The 23,641-nt window shown below is 40.3% G+C and overlaps 1 long non-coding RNA gene across 2 annotated transcripts in view; it reads left to right on the top strand.

Moving 5' to 3' along the window:
- LOC144291738 (uncharacterized) overlaps positions 1-23,641 on the top strand; it is an 84,068-nt gene that overhangs the window by 18,221 nt on the left and 42,206 nt on the right. For both annotated transcript variants that reach the window (XR_013359207.1, XR_013359206.1), the window contains 7 exons: positions 1,656-1,720; positions 15,117-15,374; positions 20,200-20,385; positions 21,068-21,285; positions 21,467-21,568; positions 22,513-22,582; positions 23,205-23,318. This is a non-coding gene — a long non-coding RNA (uncharacterized LOC144291738). The remainder of the gene's footprint in view (positions 1-1,655; positions 1,721-15,116; positions 15,375-20,199; positions 20,386-21,067; positions 21,286-21,466; positions 21,569-22,512; positions 22,583-23,204; positions 23,319-23,641) is intronic.

Genomic DNA, 23,641 nt, shown 5'->3' with positions numbered 1-23,641 from the left:
CTTTCCCTGCTTGCACGCACTGAGGAAAGGCCATGTGAAGAGAGGGAAAGGTGCCATCTGCAAGCCAGGCAGAGAGCTCTCACCAGGAACTGAATTAGTCAGCACCCTGGGTTTGGACTTTTAGCCTCTAGAACTTGAGGAATAAAGGTCTGCTGTTTAAGCCATCCAGTCTATCATATTTTGTTTCAGCATTAGACTGAGATAGGAGCCTCTGGGGAAGAAAGCAAGGACTGATGGGATGCTAGAGGGAGAGCATGGAGAGGGCTTCGTGGGGTGAGCATCAGACGAGGAGAAGAGCTGGGAAACATCTGATCTGGAGCTGTTGGGTGGACTCTGTCAGGCTATTTTTGGCTTAAAGGTTAGTGTCATCCATGTGTGTGTGGTATATGGCAATTTGGGGTGGAATAAACCTTTTAATTTGATTGGGCCCATTCTGATCATCAACAAAATTTCAATTTTCATTTTGTGGCTTTTTTCATATTGCAGTGGTAACAGCTATTTATTACCCACTTATTTATTATAAGAAAAAATTTAGATTAAGATAAAGAAAAAAACACAGGGGCATCTGGGTGGCTCAGTGGTTGAGCATCTGCCTTTGGCTCAGGGTGTGATCTCAGGGTCCTGGGATCGAGTTCTGATTCAGGCTCCCCACAGGGAGCCTGCTTCTCCCTCTATGTCTCTGCCTCTCTCTCTCTGTGTCTCTCATAATAAATAAATAAAATCTTAAAAAAAAAGAAAAAAGAAAAAACACATAAAGAAGCTTGTATAAAATTGCTATCTTTCTGTAGAATCTCAGTCCAGTGTATGCCCTTCCTTGCCTCTTTACTCTTTTTTAAGTTTACGTTATATAATATTGTGTGAATACAATGGGAACATACTGCTTTGTAACCTGCCTTTTTCAACCTAATGAACTCATTCTATGGCAGTAAATATTTATCCATGGAATGATTTTGTAAATGGCTATACTCCATCTCCTATTGTTGGTTTGTATGTATGTATGTATGTATTTATTTATGAATTTTAAGTAAGCTCCACACTCAACATAAGGCTTGAACTCACAGCCTCAGTATCAAGAGTCACATGCTCTACCCACTGAGCCAGCCAGATGCCCCCTGTTGTTGGACATTTAGATTGCTTTTATAAATGATGGTGTAATGACTATCCTCATAAAATTAATGCACATTCTTAATTATTTCCTTTGGCTAACTTCCTTAAAGTAGAATTAAAAAGGTCAAAACATGTTCAAATTTTTAAGAAATCACAGCACTGTTCATCTGCCTGGGTACTGTATGTATGAAATATTGAAAAAATGTCTTTAAGTCAGAATTTGTTGACATTGACTAATCCATCACCATTCTATTATATAGTTCACTTTGCATATTTATATAACTTGGAAACTAAAAGGCTTATAGCAAATTCTGGTGGCAACTTTTAATTCTTTCACACTGAGAAAGTGGCTGGAACCTCAGACCAGTGGGACCAAGAGAACAGGCCAGGCCCTCTTTTAGACTACTTTGGATATTCTTCTGCTTATTGCATACTGCACTTAACTGTGTGAAATTCTTATTATTTACTTGTGTACTTGTCCAAAGTTCTGTTTTAAAGTGCTGAATTTATTGTAACTAATTTTTAAAAAATATGTTATTTCTTCCTAGTTGCCTGTTTTTCTACTGATGGGAAATGGCTGTATGAGATATGTCCCCTGACTTTCTAGGTAAAAGTAAGTTCTGTGAAGTGCTGAGTAGTTCTAGTAACCTTGATGGTCAAGGGTAATTTAAATCTGTTCTGTTGGGAAGAGTTCCTTTTAGGTGGTAGCCTGAGCTGAAAACAGATCCTTTATTGAGCTGTACTGCAGTGATTTCTCATGGAGAGCTCAGTGCATGGCTGCTCCTTTACTCCTTCACACAGTGAACACTTATCAAGCGTCTGCTGCATGCCAGGCACCGTTTGATGACACTAGTGAGCAAAGCAGACAACACCTCTGTCCACGAGGCTTCCATTCTTGTGGGAGAATTCTGACATAGAGTAAATTAAAAATATCACATAATTTTAAATGTCATGGTGGCAGAAGAAATTGATACAATAAGTGTAGCTGGGGTAATGGTGGCGGGGATCCATCATTGGATTGGGTGAGGAAGTGATGTTTGAGCTGAGAATTGAATAATGAGAAGGAGTGAGCCTCAGGAAGATCTGGGGGAAGAGTGATGAGTGGAGAACATAAGTGCAAAACTCTCCCCGGGACAAGGTTGGTATGTTTGAGCCACAGAAAGAAAGTGTCAGAGTGAGTGCACGGTGCACAGTGGGTGGTCAGAGATGAACTGAGGGTCAGGCGAGGAGTGGTGATGTGGACCCTTGCAGGTTATGGTAAGGAAATCAGATACTTCCAAAGTGTGTTGAGAAGCAGGAGAATGGCATGTTTATTTTACATTTACCAAGATTGTGGGAAATCTACATGGTAGCAGAGAGTCCTCTTGTCATGGAGTAAATAAAGAGTTTCTGGAAAGAAGGAATACTAAACTGTGTTAAGTTCTTCTAAGAGGCTAAGATGAGGACAGGAAAAACATTCTTTGGGTTTAGTAAGATGGAGGCCATTAAGGACTTAGATAAGAGACTCTTCATTGTAGAGCTTGGGATGGAAAACTGATCAGAATGCGCTGAAGAGAGAAAGGTGCCCGGGACAGTGCCTGGGAGTGGCCACGAGAGGTAAGACTAGAGGATTCAAAGGGGATCAGGGGAAACTTTATGTACTGAGTGGGATAACCTTCACTTCTTGCCTTTCCCAGCAACCAGAAAGCTGGCAGCCGTCAGTGAGAAGGCCCTGAGGTGGGAGGACTTCTGCCTGGAGAAACTATCTAGTGTAAGATAGAATAATGCCAAATGCTGACATCCAGGAACCACAACAAAGGAGACTCAGTGAGCTCACCACAGTGAGCTCAGTTAGCATACTACATTCTGACACTTAGCTTCCAGTCATGTTTTAGTGCCTTGTTTTTAGATGTGAACAGAGAGCCAACAAATAATATATACTTAGAAGAATCCTTTATGATGAAACAGAGAGAACAAAGAAACAAACGGGTGGGGGGGAGGGGGGGAAGAACCCAGAGAAGTTAGGTAATGTGGAGATCAGACAAAAACTTCCAAAACCTGTAATTAATACCTTCAATGACATAAGAGAAGATTTTACATTCATGAAAAACAATAAGATATTATAATGAAGGAATATTCAGAGAAAAAGATAGAAGGTTGAGATGTAAAATGTGCTAAAAGAATTGGTGCAATAAAGTTAAGGAAATCTTTCAGAACATAAAATATAACACAAATATGGGGGGGGAAGCTAAAAAATTCATACTACTATGATAAAATAAAAGCTAAAAGAAAATAAAAATTTAGCTGTTTAACAAAACCAAGATTTTAAACTGTAATAAAACAGAAAAGTTTAAGTGCTAGATATCAAATGAAATGAAAAAGAGACATTTATTGACATAGTTATAATTAAGTGGAAAAATGCATTTTAAAGAATATTGGTTTGTTTTTAAAATTATATTTATGCAAAACAAAGTCCAGAGGATATACATCAAAATAAGTATTTCACTGGGTTGTGAGATTATATTACTATGCAATAACTAACAATTATATTGTTATGTTAGTTAGGATAGGCTGAACCATTGTAACAAATAGACCCTAATAGTCAATGGCTCAAACTTTTATTTTTATTTTTTTAAGCTTTTATTTATCCATGAGAGACACACAGAGAAAGGCAGAGACATAGGAGAGGGAGAAGCAGGCTCCCTGTGAAGAGCCTGAATCGGGACTTGATCCCAGGATCTTAGGATCACGCCATGAGCCAAAGGCAGACACTCAACCAATGAGCCACGCAGGTACCCTGGCTCAAACTTTTAAAACAGCTTTATTGAGATATGATCCACACACTATCTAGTTATTTTATTTAAAATACACTATTCAAGGTTTTTTAGTATATTTGCAGATATGTATAGCCACCATTATGGTGAATTTTTAGAGCAATTCATCACCTCATACAGAAGCCCCACCCCCTTTAGCTATCTGTCATTCCTTTATTCCCACATTGCTAAACTCCCAACCATAGCAACCACTGATCTACTTGTTATCTCTGTAGATGTCCCTATTCTTGACATTTAGTATGAATTGAATCATAGACTATATGGGCTTTTGTGACTTCTTTCACTTAGCATAATGTTTTCAAGTTTGGCACATCATATGGTATGTATTAGTACTTCTTTCTTTTTATTGGCTGAATCCATTGTAGAGATTTACCTCATTTTGTTTATCCATTCATCAGTTGATGGACAGGTGGGTTGTTTTCACCCTTGCCTGTTACGATGTACTGTAAACATTCAAGTATAATTTTTGTATGAACATATATTTTAACTTACCTTGGGTGTATATATCTAGAAGTGGAACTGGTTGGTCATATTGATTGTTCAAGGAATTGCCAAATTGTTTATTATTCTAAAGTGGCTGCATCATTTTAAATTCCCACCAACTGTATATGAACATTTCAATTTTTCCATATCTTCTGCAATTTGTTCATTTTCTTCTCATGTTGCTTATCTTTGTTGTCATGTCTAAGGCTCCTTTGCCAAAACCAGGTCATGAATGAATATTTATCTCTGTTTCCTTCTGAAATTTTTATATTTTAGTTCTTACATTAAGGTCTTTGATTCATTTGTGTTTATTTTTGTATATGGTAGGAAGTAAAAGTCCAGTTCCATTCTTTTGCATGTGGCTATCCGGTTGTTTCAGTGCCATTTGTTGAAAAGACTGTTCTTTCTCTTTTGAATGGTCATGGCACTCTTGTGGAAAACAATTGACCATTGATGTATAGGTTTATTTCTGGACTCCCAATTCTATTCCATTGATTTACACGTCTAATCTTGTGTGGGTACCAATGTGTCTTGATTACCATTGCTTTGTTTAAGTTTCAAAATTGGGAAGTATAATCCCTCCTATTTGTTCTTTTTCTGGATTTTATTAACTATTCTGCGTTCCTTGCAATTCCATATGAATTTAGAAAAAGCTTGTCAATTTCTACAATGAAGTCAGCTAGGATTCTGATGGATACTGCTTTGAATTTGTGGATTGGTTTGGAGATGATTACCATCTTTTAAAATTTAACTTAACTTTATTATTTTTATTATTTATTGAAGCATAGTTGACACACAATATTACATGGGATGATTGCCATCTTAATATAATGTTGTGCCTTTTGATCCATAAACATGGCATGTTTATTTATTTAGTTCTTTAATTTTTCAATAATGTATTATAGTTTTCAGCATATAAATTTTACACTTTTTTTGTTAAATTTATTCCTAAGTATTATATTCTTTTTAATAGTGCACTTCATAATTTTATCTTTGGATAATTTATTACAAATGTATAAACATACAATTGATTTTTATATATTGATGTTGTATCTTACTTTGCCAAGCTCATTTATTCATTCTAATAGTTTTTTTTAGTAGATTCACTAGGGCTTTCTTTTAAAATTTTCTTAGAAGATGTTATTTATTAATTTGAGAGAGTGAGTAGGAGAGAGATAGAGTGTGAGTGCACAAGTCAGGGGGAGGGGCAAAGAGAGAGGGAGAAGCAGACTTCCCACTGAGCAGGGAGCCAGAAGCAGACTCCATCTCAGGACCCCAGATCATGGCCTGAGCTGAAGGCCGATGCTTAACGGACTCAGTCACCCAGGTGCCTCTCATTAGGATTTTCTGTATATAAGATCATGTCATCTGTGAATAGAGATAGTTTTACTTCCTCCTTTCCAATATGATTTCCTTTTATTTATTTTTCTTCATTAAGTACTATTATTGACTGAATGTTTATATCTTCCCCAAATTCATGTTTAAATCCTAATCCCTGAGGTGATGGTATTAGAAGGTAGGGCCTTTGGTAAGATGATCAAGTCTTGAATGCAGAGCCATATAAAAGAGACTCTATTGAGCTCCCTTGTCTCTTTTGGCATATGAGGATAGAGTGAGAAGACTGGTCATTGAACTAGAAAATATGTTCTTACCAGATAGAGAATCTGTTAGTGCCTTGCTTTTTGATTTCCCAGCTTCCAGGAATGTGAGAAAAAAATATTTGTTGTTTAATCTACCTAGTCTGTAGTATTTTTGTTACAGCAGCTCAAATGGGCTAATTTCTCCAGCTAGAACATTTAGTACAGTGTTGAATAAAAGTGGCAAGAATGAACTTCCTTTTTTTTTTTTTTTAAAGATTTTTACTTATTTATTCATGACAGACACATACATACAGAGGCAGAAACACAGGCAGAGGGAGGAGCAGGCTCCACACAGGGAGCCTGACGTGGGACTTGAGCCCGGGTTCCCAGGATCACGCCCTGGGCTGAAGGCACTGCTAAACTGCTGAGCCACCGGGGCTACCCAATTGATTTTCCTGTTTTAAACCCAACCTTGCATCTCTGGGATAAATTCCATGTGGTCATTGCATATAACTTCCTTTGTACAATGCTGGATATGGTTTACTAGCATTTTGTTGAAGAGTTTTACATCCATATTCACAAGAAATATTGGTCTGGGCTTGCCTGCCTTCCTTCCTTCCTTCCTTCCTTCCTTCCTTCCTTCCTTCCCTTTCTTTCTCCTCCCCCCCTTTTTTGGTTCAGTTATCAAGGTAATAATGGCCTCACAAAATGAGTTGCAAGATGTTCTCTCCTATTCTGTTTTTTTGGATGAGTTTGTGAAGAATTGCTGTTAATTCTAATTTAACTTATTGGTAGGATTCAGTGGTACAGACATCAAGGCCTGGGGTTTTCTTTGTGGGTAATTTTTTTGATCAATAATTTAATCTCTTCATTTGTTTTAGGTCTAGATTGTTTACTTCTTCTTAAATCAGGTTAGGTAGTTTATATATTTGTAAGAATGTGTTCATTTTATCTAAGTTGTCTAATATATTAGCATCCATTATTCATACTATTCCCTTATAATCCTTCTTATTTCTGTAGGGTTGGTAATAATATTCCCTCTTTCATGTTTGATTCTACTAATTTGAGTCCCCTGTCTTTTTTAACTTATTGTACTTTTCAGCTCCAAAATTTTCATTTTTTAATAATTTCTTTTTATTGATATTCTATATTTGATGCAAAATTGTTATTAAACCATCCTTTACAATTCTTTAATCATGCTTTCCAATAGTTCTGTGAATGTGTTTATAATGGCTACCTTGAAACCTTCTTTCTGTTAAATCTGTTGTCTGTTCACTCTGACAAGTAGTTTCTGTTGCCTGTTATTGGTCATACTTTCCTATTTCTTTGCATTCCTTGCAATTTTTTAAAATAGAAAACTCACATTTAAGATAATATGTAGCAGCAACTCTGGGTATTGGTCTTCTTTCCCCCAACACTGCCTAGGCTTGTTTACTGTTATTTGCTTGTTTAGTTGTTTTCACTGGCTGGATTATTTTAGTGAAGTCTGTTCCCTGCCTTTCTCTACAGTATTAATCCCCTGATGTTGCTCCTCACATTAGGATGACACCACATGGCAGTGGTAACTGTTAAAGCTTTCTTCTACTTCTTCCATACACAGCTATTAAACTCCACTAATTGCCATCTGATTGCTCTAGGGTTTTAACAGTACTCTGGAGTATATATTCCTCTGCAAACTAATCCAATTACATTGTGGTTCTTTTGTAGGAATGATTTTTGTGGTTAGTATTTGATGTTTGTTCGGATCCCAAGAAGGCTCCTCCTAGCTGAATTATTCTTCATTTCTCTCCTGTAGTAGCCAGCCTATGGTCTAGGGTGTATCTTCATCAATCCATGAAGCTTCTTCCAATTGCCTTTCACTACAATTCTCATTATTCTTGAGAGCATACTTAGGTTTGAACTCCTACACACTCTGTTGCAAATGAAATCAGTTCTTTTGGAAAGAGATTAGGAGCTATCTGTTTTATGATCTGCTTCTTTCCCTAAACAAAAATCTCTGAGTTAGGACTCTGGAGGCTGAGAGTAGGGATAGTGGTGAGCTTCTTTGAAGGATATCCCCACTGTAGGACCTAACACTGTTAAGGGACACCAGCCTGGATTCCTCTGAGCTTGCCTCTCCTGGTGTGGAACCACTGATCCATGAATCAAAGAAAGGACTATCAGCATCCTACTATTCTCAGTGTGTCACACCCAAGGTAGAGAGTCTCCCATCTATGAGTAGGAGTTGGTGGAAGAAGAGAATCTCCACTCTTAATCACACTTGCCCAAAACTTAGCTTTGGTAATAAGGTACTGAGGATGGAATAAGAAACACAGATATCCTGTAGGAGGATATCCTACTCCCAAGTAGGAGCCCTGGGCTCTTGAAGCAGTCTGGGGTGGAGTCTCCAAATGTGAGCTGGTAGGAAAGAGAAGAAGGAACAGTATTGGCTCAGATACTATAGATTCTCATCTTTCTTCCTGAATTTTAATGGATTTTCTTGATTAGGTGCTTCTTCTTTTGCTTTTTACCTTTAGGACCATTACCAAAGGCTTTGAATAACTGTTTTCTTAAAAAATAATTTTCACCAGTTTCACCGGGAAGTTAAGTCCATGGCATTTCTTAATGCTGGAAATCAATTTCTTAATGGCTCAAACTTAATGGAGGCTTATTTCATCATCTTGGAGTAGTCTAGGGTAGACTTCAAGGTTAGCAGATGGTCTCTCTCCACAAAGTCCTTCTAGGACCGAGACTAATATTGACTCTGCCGTTTAAAAAAAACCTGGCTTTCTCAGTTGCTCTGGTTTTTGCTATTCAGTCTTCCAGGGAGAGGAAAGAACATAGAGGGGTATGCAGGAGGGTTTGTGGCCCATGCCAATAAGTAGGATATAGCACTTCCACTCACACTATGAGACTGTCTTACTCACCAGTGGAATATAAGTGTTCCTTTGAACTACAACAGAGGCTGCGAAATATAGTTTACCATGTGCTTAGCAGTTTCCCACATAAATACTTTTAATTTTCTTGTAGTTTATCTATATTTTCTAATTTTCCACAATGATTTTATATTTAGTGCAATATAAATATAAATAGAGGATAGACAGTGAGAAACTAGAGACAAGGAGTACATAAACAATCCCTTCTGAGAAGTTTTGCAGGTGTCATTTCTGGAGGGGGAAACTAGGTTAATAGAAGATAATTAAACATAGAGATTCGAGCATATTCTTGTAAGCTAAGAATTATCCAAGAGAAAGGAAACAATTAATAATGAGTACTTGAGTTGACTCTCCTTAAAGACTATATAGAATCTCTTTCTCACTTGAGAGAGGAGATAAAAGAAAAAAGAGAAAAGTTTGAAAATGATTGCCCATGCTAATTCCACTCATTAGAGGGGAAGTTTCAGGATTTCAAAGCTTTCCCTAGAAAACCTGTAGGCAGAAAGAAACAGTGTTTATTGAGCTTAAGAAAGTTAACAAATTGTGAAAATTTCCAAAGCTAATTGTTGTTGTTTTTCTAAAAAATTCCTTTGATATGCTGAGAGTTTTAATTAGAGTCATTGAATATAGAAATTCTTAGGTTGCAAGGAACACCAAAACCACCCACTGATGTGCTGATGTGCTGTACCTTAACCATATCATGGAAAATGAGACCATCATGCAACGGGGCTGTTTCACAAACTTTCATGGAACTTACTACAATATGAGGTGATCTTTTGAAAAATTTTATCAGCCATAAAAAGGAAGTACTATCCGAGCATATAAAAGGAAGGATTAATTCTCACTGAGAGAATTGGGATCAGCTTCAGAGAGGAAGTGGCATTTGAGAAAATTCTGAAAGGACAGTAGGATTTTTTTACAAAGTCCTTGAGGAAAACGCATCATGGACTGAAAGTGACAATATGGATTGAAAACAGAGCACAGGATACAGGAGGAGCTAGAAATTGGCTTGACTGGGCTATGAACATAAAGAGGCTCAGTGGAAGGTAAGTCCAGGGAGGGAGGTGACAGCCAGCATGGAGGATCACAAATACCAGCTTGAGGACTTGTAATTTCTGTTCTTGGTTCTGATCAGTGTTTTAAAAAAATTATCTATTAATAATGTGGAAGGAAGAGCGAGGAGGGGAGAAATACTGGCAGCAGATTAAAAGGAGGTGACTGGCATGGTGTTTTCAAGAGGGGATACGTTGACTAGAGCCAGCATAGAGAGATGTGGGAGACATATTGAGACTCCCCTGGAGTGTGAAGAGGAATTTTTACAACTTCCGGAGTGAATGAGGTGGTGATCACAGGTGTGCAGGGCTCTTTGACCCTTCCCCACATGGGAAACAGAGAAAGTTTGAGGTAGATGCCATTTTAGGAGCCAACATATGGATTCTCTCTCTCTGTAGAACAACATTCTTGCACACTTTCAAGGGAAACTAATTCTTCATGTAAAGTTTCATCATAGATTTATCAAGAAGGCGTTGACAAAGTTGTGGCATAAATTGTTCTTCAACTGCCAAATGTTCCTGCCAACAAATCACTAAGGATTCTCTGAGATTTGCAGGTGTGGCATTATTGATTTTGTGCCCAACCTTGAGTGCACTGAACTAAGTCTTCCATGTGGCTGAAGCCCTGCCCCATCCAATCACCTCACTTGCATCTGGAATGTTCTATACTTTACTGGGATTAAGCCATAGAGGTCCTCATAGGCAAACACTCTGGGTGTACCCCAGAGACCTGCCTTACCTGCTCTGGCTGGCTGATGCTTGGCATTTTGCTCCAGGCAGTCCTCTTTATGAATCTGTTATCGGCATCCTCACTTTCCCAACCATGCAGTCTTTCCTTCATTTATTGGCTCATATTCATCTAGCAAGACTTTGCTGGGCACTTACAGGCTCTCTGCCTCACTGGGTAATCTGTCCAGCAGTGAATCTCACAGGCATGGACTTGGTGGGGAAGACTGGGAATTGTAAAAGTCTATGAAGCCAGCTCCGATGGGAGTGATGCACAGGTGCTAAGGGAACACACAGGAGATGCATCAGGAACACTTCCAGGAGGAAATGGCCAGGTGAGAACTTCAATCATCTTCGATGAGTTCCCCTCCCACAGTGTCACCACATACAATGCAGTATAATACAATACACTCTGCTGAGTTTCTCCTACAGCCTTGGACAGATCAGTTCTTTCCTTTCCATATCTTCCCATAAAGGAACATTTATAATAGCTTCTCTGGGAGGCAGACTCTTGTAGTTGCCAGGCAGACCTGGCTTGCCAGCCCTGTGGCCTGGAGCAAGTTATTAAAGCCCTTGTGGTCTCAGTCTCTTCAACTAAACAATGGGGATGTCAATGCCTTCCCCATAAATCTATGATGAAGAACAAATAAGATAATATTTTAAAAATAGCCCCAGGCCTGGCACTTTAAAGATAATCATTCCAGTCTCTTTCCTGTGCTTGTAATTTCTCCCTTTGTTTAATATACTCTGCTCTCAGCTGCTAAATTCATCTTCCCCAAACTTTAATCTTATCTCTCTCTGGCTTGAACATTTTCAGATTCCCATAGCCTGTGGAATAAAGTTTGTACTGATAGGAAAGAGATGCGTACTCTCAGAGATCAATGAAGAAAGTGTAAGGAAGAACAGCTCAAAAGCACAGAGCAGGGACCCAGAGCATGTAAGCCATTGAGCATCTGGACTGTTCCTTGAGGAGGTGATCTTGAGCTGAGATATGAAGGATGAATAGGAGTTTACTAGGCATAAGGAAGGATGGAGGGAAGAACATTCTAGATAAGGGCCCTTGAGGAGGAGGCAGAGAAGAAAGAAGAGGGTGGGGAAGAGGTAAAAAAGGATGGGATAGAGGAGGAGGAGGATGTGGGAGTAGCCAGTATTGTTGGAGTGCAGAGAGCAGCAGGGAGGGATAAGAGGAACCAGAGCTGGGGGATCCATGGGTGGCTCAGGGGTTTGGCGCTTGCCTTTGGTCCAGGGCGCGATCCTGGAGTCCGGGGATCGAGTCTTGTGTTGGGCTCCCGGCATGGAGCCTGCTTCTCCCTCCTCCTGTCTCTCTCTCTCTCTCTCTCTCTCTCTGTCTGTCTATCATAAATAAATAAGTAAACAAATCTTTTTTTTCTCTTTTTTTTTTTTTTTAAAAAAAAAGAGGAACCAGAGCTGTTCAGGACAGAGCCTGGTAGGCCATGCAGTTGTCTAACAATTATATATAAGCAATGGGAGCTGTGGGAAGATTTTTAAGCTATAACTTATTTTCACATCAATTTCTTTTGTTTGGAAGGGCCACCTCTCTATTTTTTATGGTAAACTCCATAGATGCTCAAGGACTATGATTAATGAAACAAATGCAATTATAATTGTAGAGATAGAAGAAAAGAATCCTGGTAGTTGAATTTTCTGGTTATTTGGGTGAGAGTGAACTGAGGCTTCACTGTACTTCATCATCCACAGAGTGTCTAGGGACTTCTGCCAAGTTAGAGTTGAGTTGATTCAGCTCTCTAGGAGACTGACAGACCCATATTCCCCCAGAGAAAGAAAACCCACACTACCCAAGAGACCTAGACAAAGGGGAATTAAGCTCGCTTGAACTTGAGCCTAGGGACCAGAGAGCTGATGGCAGATTCTTGGGTCTCCATGGAAACGGGAAGATTCTGGAAAAGTTTTCTTCTTGAAGGGAAAGGCAGTATTGGCTGCTTCCTTTCCTCTGGACACCTTCAGCATGCATGATTCATAAAGCATCTGTCTGTAGATTCGCTCCAGACAGGGGGCCACTTTGTACCATTTCTGACCCCTATGCTCCCATCTGACCCTCCTTCAGAGCTCTCAGGCACTCCTGTACCCAGTGTGTCCAGCTGTCCCACACACACAGTGAGGCTCAGTCACAGGAGACAAGAGTCACAGAACGCAGTCATGTGTCTGGTTCATCCTCTTATCTCAGGGCCTCAGATAGTATCTTACTCAAAGAGAAAGCTCAACACATTTTTAGCAACAACAACAACAAAAAAAATTGTGTGAAGAGTAGGAGGAAATGATACCCAAGTTCCCAGGTGACCCTCTTTCTTAGAGCTGAGAAACAGAAACGCATAGCTCAGTCTTCTCAAATATTAAGTGCATGCAATTAACCAGAGATTTTGTTCTGATTCAATAAGCTTAGGATGCAGCTGTATGTTCTACATTTCTAACAAGCTCCTAGGTGTTGCTCATGCTGCTGGTCCTTGGCTTACCCAAGGAAATAAACAGAACAACTGACTAAACAGCCAAATTTTGAGAAAGGGCAATTGTCACAACACTTTATAAATTAGTAGCCAACCCAGCTCACCTATGAGATAAGTGTACAGGCTCAAGTTCATACGCATAAGGTTCAGAGTAGTTTTGGAATATTCATTTCATTTACACCTGTGGTCATAATTGGGCATACATACCAACCATATTATTAAAACTCATGTCAACACCAAAGAGATCAGTGGGGAGGTCAATAGCAATTTATGGCATATAATTCCAAGTGGTTTTGTAATTATTTCAGAAATATTGAATAGTTATGGGGTTTTCGTTTGTTTTTGGCTATAACTTCCTTCATTCAACAAGCATTTGTGGAGGGTTGACCATGGATAGATCCTCTCTCAGGGCACTGGAAGGCACTCCTCAGGTCCTCTTTGAGCTCCTAGTCTAGTAGATGAGACAGAAAGAAAACAATAATGACAGTACAATATGAGAATTGTCCTTCCAGTGCTATACAACAGAAATATACCATGAGCCACAAAAGCAACTTAAAATTTTCTAGTAGTCACTTAAAAAAAGTAAGACAAACAGTTGTAATTAATGTTAATAGTTTATTTACTGAGCCCAATATATCCAAAATAGTCTCATTTCGATATATAATCCATATAGAGAGATACTAAATATTTTACTATGTGTCATACTATATCATCAAAATTAGGTCTGCATTTTGCCCTTATAATTTATCTCAGGTTGGACTAGCCACATTTCAGGGCCCTCAAGCCACATTTGATAGTACATGTCTTTGTAGAGGGACAGTGAGAAACTTCTCCACTGTAGAAACTGGGGGGCGTCAGGGAAGGGGATAATCAACTCTACTGCAGGCTAAGAGTGGCGAGTAACATCTGGAAGGGCACAGAGGAAGTATGAGGTGTGGGAAGCTGGATCTGCCATCTGGCCCAAGACAGAGGTGTGACAGGTGAGCAGCTGCCCTGGTGATGGTTGGATGGGCAGGCACAGTGTTTAGAAAGGGGGCTCAGGCAGGAACTCGGGAACTCTGTGGTTGTGTGGTACTCAGCTTTTCTCTCAGGCTAGTCATTGGGTGTCAGACAGGCAGTGGCATGAATGGGGTGATGATTTTGGTTTCATCTTCTATCTGAATGGATCTTGTTCTCAATGAGTACTGAGCCTGGGATGGATCTAAACCTCAGGGTATTTATTCCCTGAAGTCACTGTCTTCTGTGCTGGGGAATCTCATTCCTGGGAGGCAGGTTTAGAGTGGCCATGTCCTGCTGCCATACCTGAGGGTCATTAATTCTGATCCGACTCAGGGATGAGATTGACCAGGCACTGTGCTAGGACCTTTACAGGCCCATTTTACCGATGTGGACACTGAGGGCTCTGGGAGGTTAAGGCAACTGTCCAAGGTGTAACAAGTGATTAAGTGATAGAACCAGGATGGAAACTGAGGCATGTAAGACTATTCGTGCTTTCTCCACAGCACACTGCCCCAAGCATGAAAATCCCAGTATAATACACTCCCCTGGGATTTGCATTTTCAACTTTATAATGAATCAGCCAGCACTTATTTAATACTGTCTGATGGGAAGGAATGCTATAGTAAGTGTGTAGGACATGGTTTCTTCCTCAGTTACTTATGTTCTTAGAAGGACAACACACAAAGGCATCTGGCCAGTGAATAAACTGTGAAACAGAAAAAAAAACACAGTAATTTTAGGAGAAATTTGTGAGGTTAGACATATTCAGTTAGCATTTAAAATCATGAAAGCAAAAAAAAAAATCATGAAAGCTTTAGCTATGGATAAAGAAATATTGACCAGCTATGTGGAAGTGGGTGGGACATATTTTGGGTTGGGGACAGGGTAGCTTTGCCAGATTTCCTGAAATCATACTTCTAATTGGCCTGAGATTAAAGTCTTTTTTATTGTTTTCTAGACTTTTCAGGCCACAGAATTGGCCGAGGCGGCAGATAAGGATGGTGATGTCCCTAAGCTCATAGAAGGCAGGTTCTCAGACTGATGCAAACATCAGGGTATCGAGGTGTCCATCAGGAGACACCTGGTACAGTGGGAAAAACAAAGATCCTGGAGACTAAAGTCCGCAGCCTTTCACCCCACCTCAAGATCTGTGGCCATGTTGCTTGATGTCTCTGAATTTCACTCTCTTCCAGGACTGTCTTGAGAATTTAAAGAAGTAAGTAACACATAAAGTGTCTCTGAAGATTCTGGACCTATTTTAATTTTTTAAAATCTTTCCTTTACACCTAATACTCTAATTAGCCTTTGAGATCCTCACTTAATAAAAACAAGCAGAATTAATTCAAGCAATTTTGCTACAACCATTCATAAGTAGATCCATATGACACACGCTATTTGTTGACCACTTAAAAAGTCATTCCTACCCCCCTTTCTCCCAATAGGCTCCTGGTCTAGGGGCCAGAGTACCAAATACTTGCTAGTAGAGGCCAAGCAAGACAGTTCCTTCCCATTCATTATTGCATCCTGCCACGCATTATTAAGCAGACAGTATATGGCCATCTGACATGTGCCAAACACTGTTCTGGTCACTGGAGGAGAGAGTTAGAAAAAACATGTATATATATTAGATAATGCTGTGCAAAAACAGTAAAATAAAACACAGGAATAGAAGAAAGGAAGCTGGAGTTATGAATAGGGTGGTCAGGCAAGGTGTCACAGCAAAGTTGCAATGTGTCCAAACCTGAAGGAGGTGAGGGAACCAGCCATATAGGGATAAAGGGGTAAACCATGCCAAGTGGAGGGAACAACAGATGCAAAAGCCCTAATGGAGATGAGAGAGGACCTGGCCTTCTTACAATAGTGGGAGCCAGTGTGGCTGGAATGGAATGGGCAAGGACTGTGTAGTCAGGGAGGGAATCAGAGTGGAAAGAAGATAGCCAGATCACATAGGCCTGCTAAGCCCCTCTGTGGAGTTTGGAGTTGACCCTTGAATGTACTGGCAAGCTATTGGGGCTTGAAGCAGAGGAGCGCCGTTTTTGATTCCTACTTTAATGTGCTCACTTTGCTTGCTATATTGAGAAAGGACACAATGGGTCAAGGGGAAGAAGGTGGTGACAAACTGCAAGGCAATGGGATGATATAATGGCGACTTGGACCAGGGTGACAGTGGAGGGATGTGGAGATCAGCTGGAGACTTGTGGAAAAGGTTTTGATTTACTAATAAAAAGAGACAGACCATGCTAAACTGATTCTTCTCCCTTTACTCTTCTTTATGGATATTACGAATTGACTTGTAACATCTATCTTTGGTCAAAAAACATGGTGAGATGTTGACCAGGGGCATTGTCAATCTCCACCAACCAAGATCAGTGACTGTTCATCTCGAGATTTCTTGTACTGTGAATAAACAAACCTCTTTGGCTTGCAGCTGAATGCATCTCCAGGGACATGGTATCCTCCAGGATGTCCTTCACTCAGACCTCTTCATCAGGAGCCCAGTGACTTGAGAGGCCAGGCTCCAAATGGCTCCAAGGAGGCTAAGATCCCCTGTGTGATTGCAGGAGGAAAAGAGATTTGAAACATATTCTCTTCTAATCCTCCTTCATCTGAACTAATTTCCAAATGGACAAAGTAATCAATTCAAGCTTATTCGAAGGGCTGAATGAGTGGCTGGAACAATTCTCCAAACTATGATTTCCATTGAATAATTGAAATTATGCTAGGGCATGGAGATTTTTCAACAAATAAAATATGTCTGAAAATCTATTAAAGATACGTCTGCAAGAGTCATTTGCAAAAGCCCAACTCAGCAATAAAAAATAAATTACATTTCCATTCTTGTCATCATTCCCTTTGGGAAAGAGCATATTACTACCACTTCATGGACAAATGGAACCAGTGTGTTTTGGAATGAAGGGTGCGACAAGTTCTAAACCACGAGGTTTAGACATATAGGTGATGATTCTACCCTGGGAAGTGAATAGGGAAAAATTTCCCTGGCTTCATGTTGCTCAGATAATATATCTGCTGTTTTGTCTCATCTGTGGGTGTTTTTGGAATCAGAGTTTTCCATCTGTGACTTTGAGTGACAGACAACTTTACTCAGAGATTTTGAAGCTCATTCAGGTCATTTGGACCAGCTCTATAGGGATCAAAGAGCTCACTAGAATCCCTTATTTCTATTTTCATCTCACCCTGAGCACAGGGCTCAGAGGAGAAAGTCCCCTCAAAGGTAGGTTAGAAAGTTGACCAAGGGAATGTGATTTTTGAACTATAAATTGAAAGACCTTCTGAGTAATTTTTTCTGGTGTGATGCAGCTCTGCCAGTTGGCTTCAAAAGCTGGTTGGGGTTGTGTTTCCATCCCTCTCCTATACCCTCTCTATTGGTTCAGAGAGCTTGCTGGACACCTCTTTAATTTAAGATCATGTAGCTTAAAGACACAATCCTTTTGCCTATTTCTTCTTTCTCCTCTCATTATTTTTTGTTACAGCTCAGGGTGCTGGCTTGGGGTTTGCTGACTGCCTTGGGCAGGGCACGATCTGTGATTCCCTCTCTCCAGATGGGCATTGGCACTCAAGAGTTCCACATTTATACTAGGCTGCAGCAGCCATATTTACCACCAAGCAGATTCATTCCAGGAGAAACTTGGAATGGGAGAGACACAACCTTTCCTCCCAAAGTCCAGACCTCCTCCTAACAGTGAGCTACCAGAGCTGTGATTCTGTTACTTAAAAGAAGCCATTGTCTCTGGCCCCAAATTAAGAAAAAGAAAAAAATCAACTGCCCACATCAATTAGCTGCTGTGTTGGAGGCAGCTCATGGGGGAGCTGATGGCATAGCCAGTTGTTGAAACAGAACAGTGGAGGGACGCCTGGGTGTGGCTCAGCGGTTGAGCGTCTGCCTTCAGCTCAGGGTATGATCCGGGGATTCGGGATTGAGTCCCACATCGGGCTCCCTGCATAGAGCCTGTTTCCCCCTCTGCCTTTGTCTCTGCGTCTCTCTCTGTGTGTCTCTCATGAATAAATAAATAAATCCTAAAAAAAAAAAAACCCAGAAAAATGGGATAATGCAACATCATATGCTGCTCCCTCCAAGTACAGAGTAAGTGTCAACAATGGTGCTAACCTTTGTCCTGTGAGCAAAGCAAGTGTGTTTGGGAATGATGGCAGGAGTGGGAAGGGAGATAGAGAACAGTCGTTCTTTTCTTTCATGGTGAGAGCAAGCTTACCAGAGCTTTATTTTTTTTTAATATTTAATTTAATATTTCTCTCCCCCTGCCTCTTTCTCAGTCAGCCCTCTGCAAACCATGGCTACGAGAGGTCTGGCAGTGATTGACCTGAAGGGTGCAAATGTTTCATTTGGCAGCCTTTGGTCTATTTGTAGTGGGATGCTGGCTGGCTGTGCACAGCTGAGCCTGGCAGCCATGGCCCCAGGGAAGCCCGTTGGCCTCACTAGTTTCTCCCAACTCAGAGGCAACCCGAATGTGATTTAAAGGGCATCTGATAATTCCACTGTGTTTTGTTTAGTTTCCTGACATAGCTGGAGAGGATGGTAGTGGAAGCATGAATCCAAAGTGGTGCAGGAGGAGAGAAACCAATAGGGAGGATAAGGGAGCACCTGCTAAAGCCTGCTGCAGGAAATCAGGTTACCCAGGTGGTGGCCTGCTGACTGGTAGGATAAGTGGGGTTGAGACAATTTCTGGACCCCAGGGAAGTGTTCCTGTCCCTACCATCCTTGTGCCCCCATTCTTGATTTCTGAAATTCCATAATTAGACATTAACTTTAAGACTCTTATATTTTCTTAAAAATCAATGGTGGATTAGTAAAAAAGAGAAAAAGGAGAAAAATATTATGTTGATAGAAAGATCCAGGTACTGAAATTAGAAAATCTGTAAAGAATTTGTCTTAATTATACCATACACATACATGTTTTATTTTTTTAATTTATTTTATTTTTAAAAATATTTATTTATTCATGAGAGACACAGAGAGAGAGGAAGAGACACAGGCAGAGGGAGAAGCAGGCTCCCTTTGGGAAGCCCGATGTGGGACTCGATCCTAGGATCCAGGGATCACGCCTTGAACCAAAGGCAGACAGTCAGCCGTTAAGCCACCCAGGCGTCCCCACATACATGTTTTAAAAGCTACATTTTATTTCTTTTTTATTTTTAAAAATATTTATTTATTTGGGAGAGAGAGAGAGAGAGAGAGAGAGAGGGAGAGGGAGAGCGCACAAGAGAGCATAAGCAGAGGGAGCAATGGAGGGAAAGGGAGAAGCAGGCTCTCTGCTGAGCAGGGAGCCAGACATGGGAGGCTCTATCCTAGGATCCTGAGATCATGACCTGAGCCAAAGGCAGTTGCTTAACTGACTGAGCCACCCACGTACTCCAGAAAACTACATTTTATTTAGAGTTACCTATGAAGTGACTGTGGAATGTCAAGATCTTTTTCCTGCCTTTCATGCTTTTTAGTACATTACAGCTCAGTTTGGGCCTAGTTAAAATATACTCTTGGGAAACTCTCTGGATTTCTATTTCTATGTAACAAACTACTATACATGTAGCAATTTAAAAGAACGCCCATGTATTGGCTTTGTGATTTTGACTAGCCACTTCATTTCTGGGCCTCAAGCTTCTCTTCCATAGCGTGCTGTCTGTGAAATGGACTGTTTTAAAAGAGTGCTGTCAGTTTAGACTTCCTGAAATTTGGTTCCAGAGTCACACAGGCTATCTAGTGGTACAGATGCTTGGCATCACTTACAAGGAATGATGAAAGGGTTGAGGATGGCTCATTAAAATGGAACCCTATTGAACGTGCACTGCCGACAGAGCCCCCAGGGTCACTGTAGCATCTGAAGGGTCGCTTTGGAAAAGTAATTGATGTCAGAGGATCATCAGGACGAGGGTGGCCAGGCTTGTGTTTCACACTAATTCATTCAAGCATTCTTACTTCCAAGCACCTGGACAGAACTCCCTATCATGCTTGGGGCTTTCAGAAATCAAAGTAAAAAGTAAACAATAACAAGACTTCTTGTATTTAGGAGCAGGCCAGGTGCAGAAGACATGACAGCTGCCCACCAATATTTCCCACTTTCCTTCCTTTGGGCAAACAGCATAATTGCACCTCCCCAGCCTCTGAAGATGGATATTCCATGTGATCTTTCTGATCAGTGAGATGTGAATGGGAGCAGTGTAGGTCCCTTCTGGGCGGAAATGCTTAAGACCTGGTACGTGATTCTAATTAATGATGCTGCATATCATACCTTTGAAAGTTGCTAAGAAAGTAAATCTTAGAAGTTCTCATCATAAGATGAACATAAGAAAAAACAATGAGTAACTATGCATGGTGAAGGATGTTAACTAGACTTACTATGGTGATCATTTCACAATCTCTGCAAGTTATCAAATCATTATGTTGTACACCTGAAACCAATATAAAGTTATACATCAATTAAATCTTAATTTAAAGAAAAGGAAAAAATAATCCTTGTACTCCAAACAAACAAATAAGGAATACCAGAGAATTAAAAAAAAAAAAAAAAAGAAAGAAAGCAAACACTGTTGTGATTTTCCATGTTCTCTCTTCCTTTCCTACGGTGATCATACAAGTTGGGGTGATGAGTGATATAACACCCAAGACAGTGACTGGAAGGTGCCAGAACTTGCATATACTGTAAAACAAACTACTGTGTTTTAAGCTTGTAAGATTTGGGGCTTGTTAGTCACTGTAATGTCACCTAGCATAACCTGACGGATACAGAAAGAAACAGGCCATAAAATTTGGTCAATGGTAGAGATTGTAGTGTAGAGAGAAATATCACTTTACTGACAGGGGAAGAAAAAAAAAGTGCTGATAATCCAAATTCCTGGATGAACTATTTTGAGTTCTCTTTTTATGCTCCCTCCTAGGCTTGAGCAAGTTGGTGAAGTGTTAAAAAGCTGATAGCAGGGATCTCAAAGAGATGAAGAATTAGTCTGGATTCACAGATCGAACTGCCAACCTCTGGCTGACTGAGAGCTGGTTGGATTTGCAAGCTTGGTTTTCTAAGGAAATACCTCTTACGATATTGTCCAAAGTCTCTCCCGGTTCACTTGTTTCAGCTCTGATGGGCGGCATGCAAGAAAAAGTATGGGAATTGTCTTTCGACTAAATAACTTGGGATCTTTTGAATTCTTATTATGTTTGGGTTGATGTGTTTTGGCCATCGTCTCAAAAATGCTGTCCCTGTTGCATCTGCCTCAGATCGATTTCCTGGAATCGTCTTCTGAGCTCACCCTTTGCTCTCTGTCTGTCTTTTCTTCTTCCAGAGGAGAATCTATTACAATCCAAACATCAGCCCCCAAATCTGAAATTTAGGACTGTTCTTTATGGAGATTGAGACTGCATTGTTCCTCTCAACACCAGCTAAGGTATACTGGGTCATCCTGGGAGAATAACCATCAGCTCTTCCACAGAGCCCAAGGCACAGCTATCATTTTTCTTTTTCACATATGAAAATCATCAGAAAGTTCAGATCATTTGTTAACTGAGTAAATGTTGATAGTTCTCACACCTATGTAAAAGCAGTGTTAGATACTTTGTGGATACAAAGATGAGTAAGAATTTCTCTGCCTTCTAAATATTCTCTACTAGTTGTCAGCTCATATACTGCAATAATGAAGAGCAAAAAATGGTATGTTAAAAGAGGTTCTGAGAGCACCTTTTTCCTGAATGATGAGTAGGTGACCTGGATAGATAAATTTGATTCTCTCTTTTTTAAGATTTTATTTATTCATGAGAATACACAGAGAGGAGAGAGAGAGAGAGAGAGAGAGAGAGAGAGAGAGAGAGAGAGAGAGGAGAGAGAGGAGAGAGAGGAGAGAGAGAAGAGAAGAGAGAGAGGCAGAGACACAGGCAGAGGGAGAAGCAGGCTCCAGGCAGGGAACCTGATGTGGGACTTCATCCTGGGTCTCCAGGATCACGCCCTGGGCTGTAGGTGGCGCTAAACCGCTGAGCCACCCAGGCTGCCCTCCCGATTAATTTGATTCTCAATATAACTTGAATAAATTAGAAAATACCTCAAGGCTCAGTTTGGGCAGGGTGTTATGTTCAAAGGAGCAATATGGTGGCCAAAGGGTTATAAAAAATATTTCAGTTCTCAACTCAATTTCTTATGAAATGGGAAGGAAGCTAGTATGCTCTTAATACATGGCCACCTTCTTTAAAAGAGTTTTGCTCTCCTTGCTGTTCTTTTTAATATCTTTTACTCCTTGAAAGTCTTTCTCTTCTGCTCTCATTTCCCTGTCCTTGAAAATCATCTCCTGATGCTTATAAACACAACTGTTCTCTCCACTTTCCCTTTTGCCCTTTCCAGAATCTCCACACTGAAGAACAGCCCAGGAGCCCATCTGGCTTGCAAGAATTCTTCCTTCTTAGATGCCAGAGTGAGTAGTTACACACCCATTTTTGTCCCTTCTCCACAATAATAATTTTGTCTCTGTTAAATATTGAGAATGTTTACTTAAGTATGAGTTTCCTAACCTTCAAACATTTCCACAGCACTTATTTATTGCTCTTTCAAGACTGAGCATGGTATAAGGTAAAGTATCTTGGTCTGGGAGGTCAGGAACTCTGCCTTCCCTGGATTCATAACTTTGGAAAAAAATCACTGGACACTGGGTTAATTTGGTGCCTCGCTATAAACTAAGAAGAGATGGATCAGTTGGATCTCTGAGGCCTCTGATACTACAGTAAGTGGAATCCCAAGTATTGCCTAGGTAGGGGCAGGCACTGAGTGGAAGAGAGTGCTGACACTATCTATATCGTCAGAATGAGACAGCACAGCTAGAGAAAGCTCTCTGTTTTCATATGATTTTCAGTGCACGTGCACCATGTGTGGCCCTCTATTGAATCATGAAACATGTCAAGGAAGGTTAATCAGTCTATAACGAAGATAACAATATCTTAAACAGTTTAAAAAGAAAGCTCATTCATCCTACACTCCTGGACTGTCATCGTTCTTTTAAAAAAATCTTCCTCTTTTCTTTTCCTTTTGTTAATTTGTAGGGCAGCAGTTGTGATTCCTAACATGGGCATGGCTTTACTGTGGCATTCTATCACCAGTGAGATTGATGGCATGAGGTATTTCTGCAAGCGCGTGCAAGCTCATGCGTCATCCAGGTACTGCCTTGTGTTAACTTTCCTATAGCAGTTTCACCTTGGGCTTTATATTTGGTAACAGCTATATTGAAATATAATTCACACACTATACAATTCATCCATTTAGAGTGTGTAATTCAATGGCTTTTAGTATATTCATATATTGTGCAACCATCACCACAGTCCATTTTAGAACATTTCATCATCCCCAGAGAAACCCTGTGTCTATACCTGTCACTCCCCATCCCCACTTCCCCAGCCCCTGGAAACCACTAATTTACTGTCTCTGAAGATTTGCCTATTTTGGGCATTTCATATAAATGGAGTCATACCTTGGTGACTGG

The sequence above is a fragment of the Canis aureus genome, chromosome 20 (assembly GCF_053574225.1).
Source record: "Canis aureus isolate CA01 chromosome 20, VMU_Caureus_v.1.0, whole genome shotgun sequence".
In the NCBI taxonomy this organism is placed as follows: Eukaryota; Metazoa; Chordata; class Mammalia; order Carnivora; family Canidae; genus Canis; species Canis aureus.
Note: the sequence above shows the minus strand (reverse complement) of the source record. Positions and strands in the feature narration are given on the sequence as shown.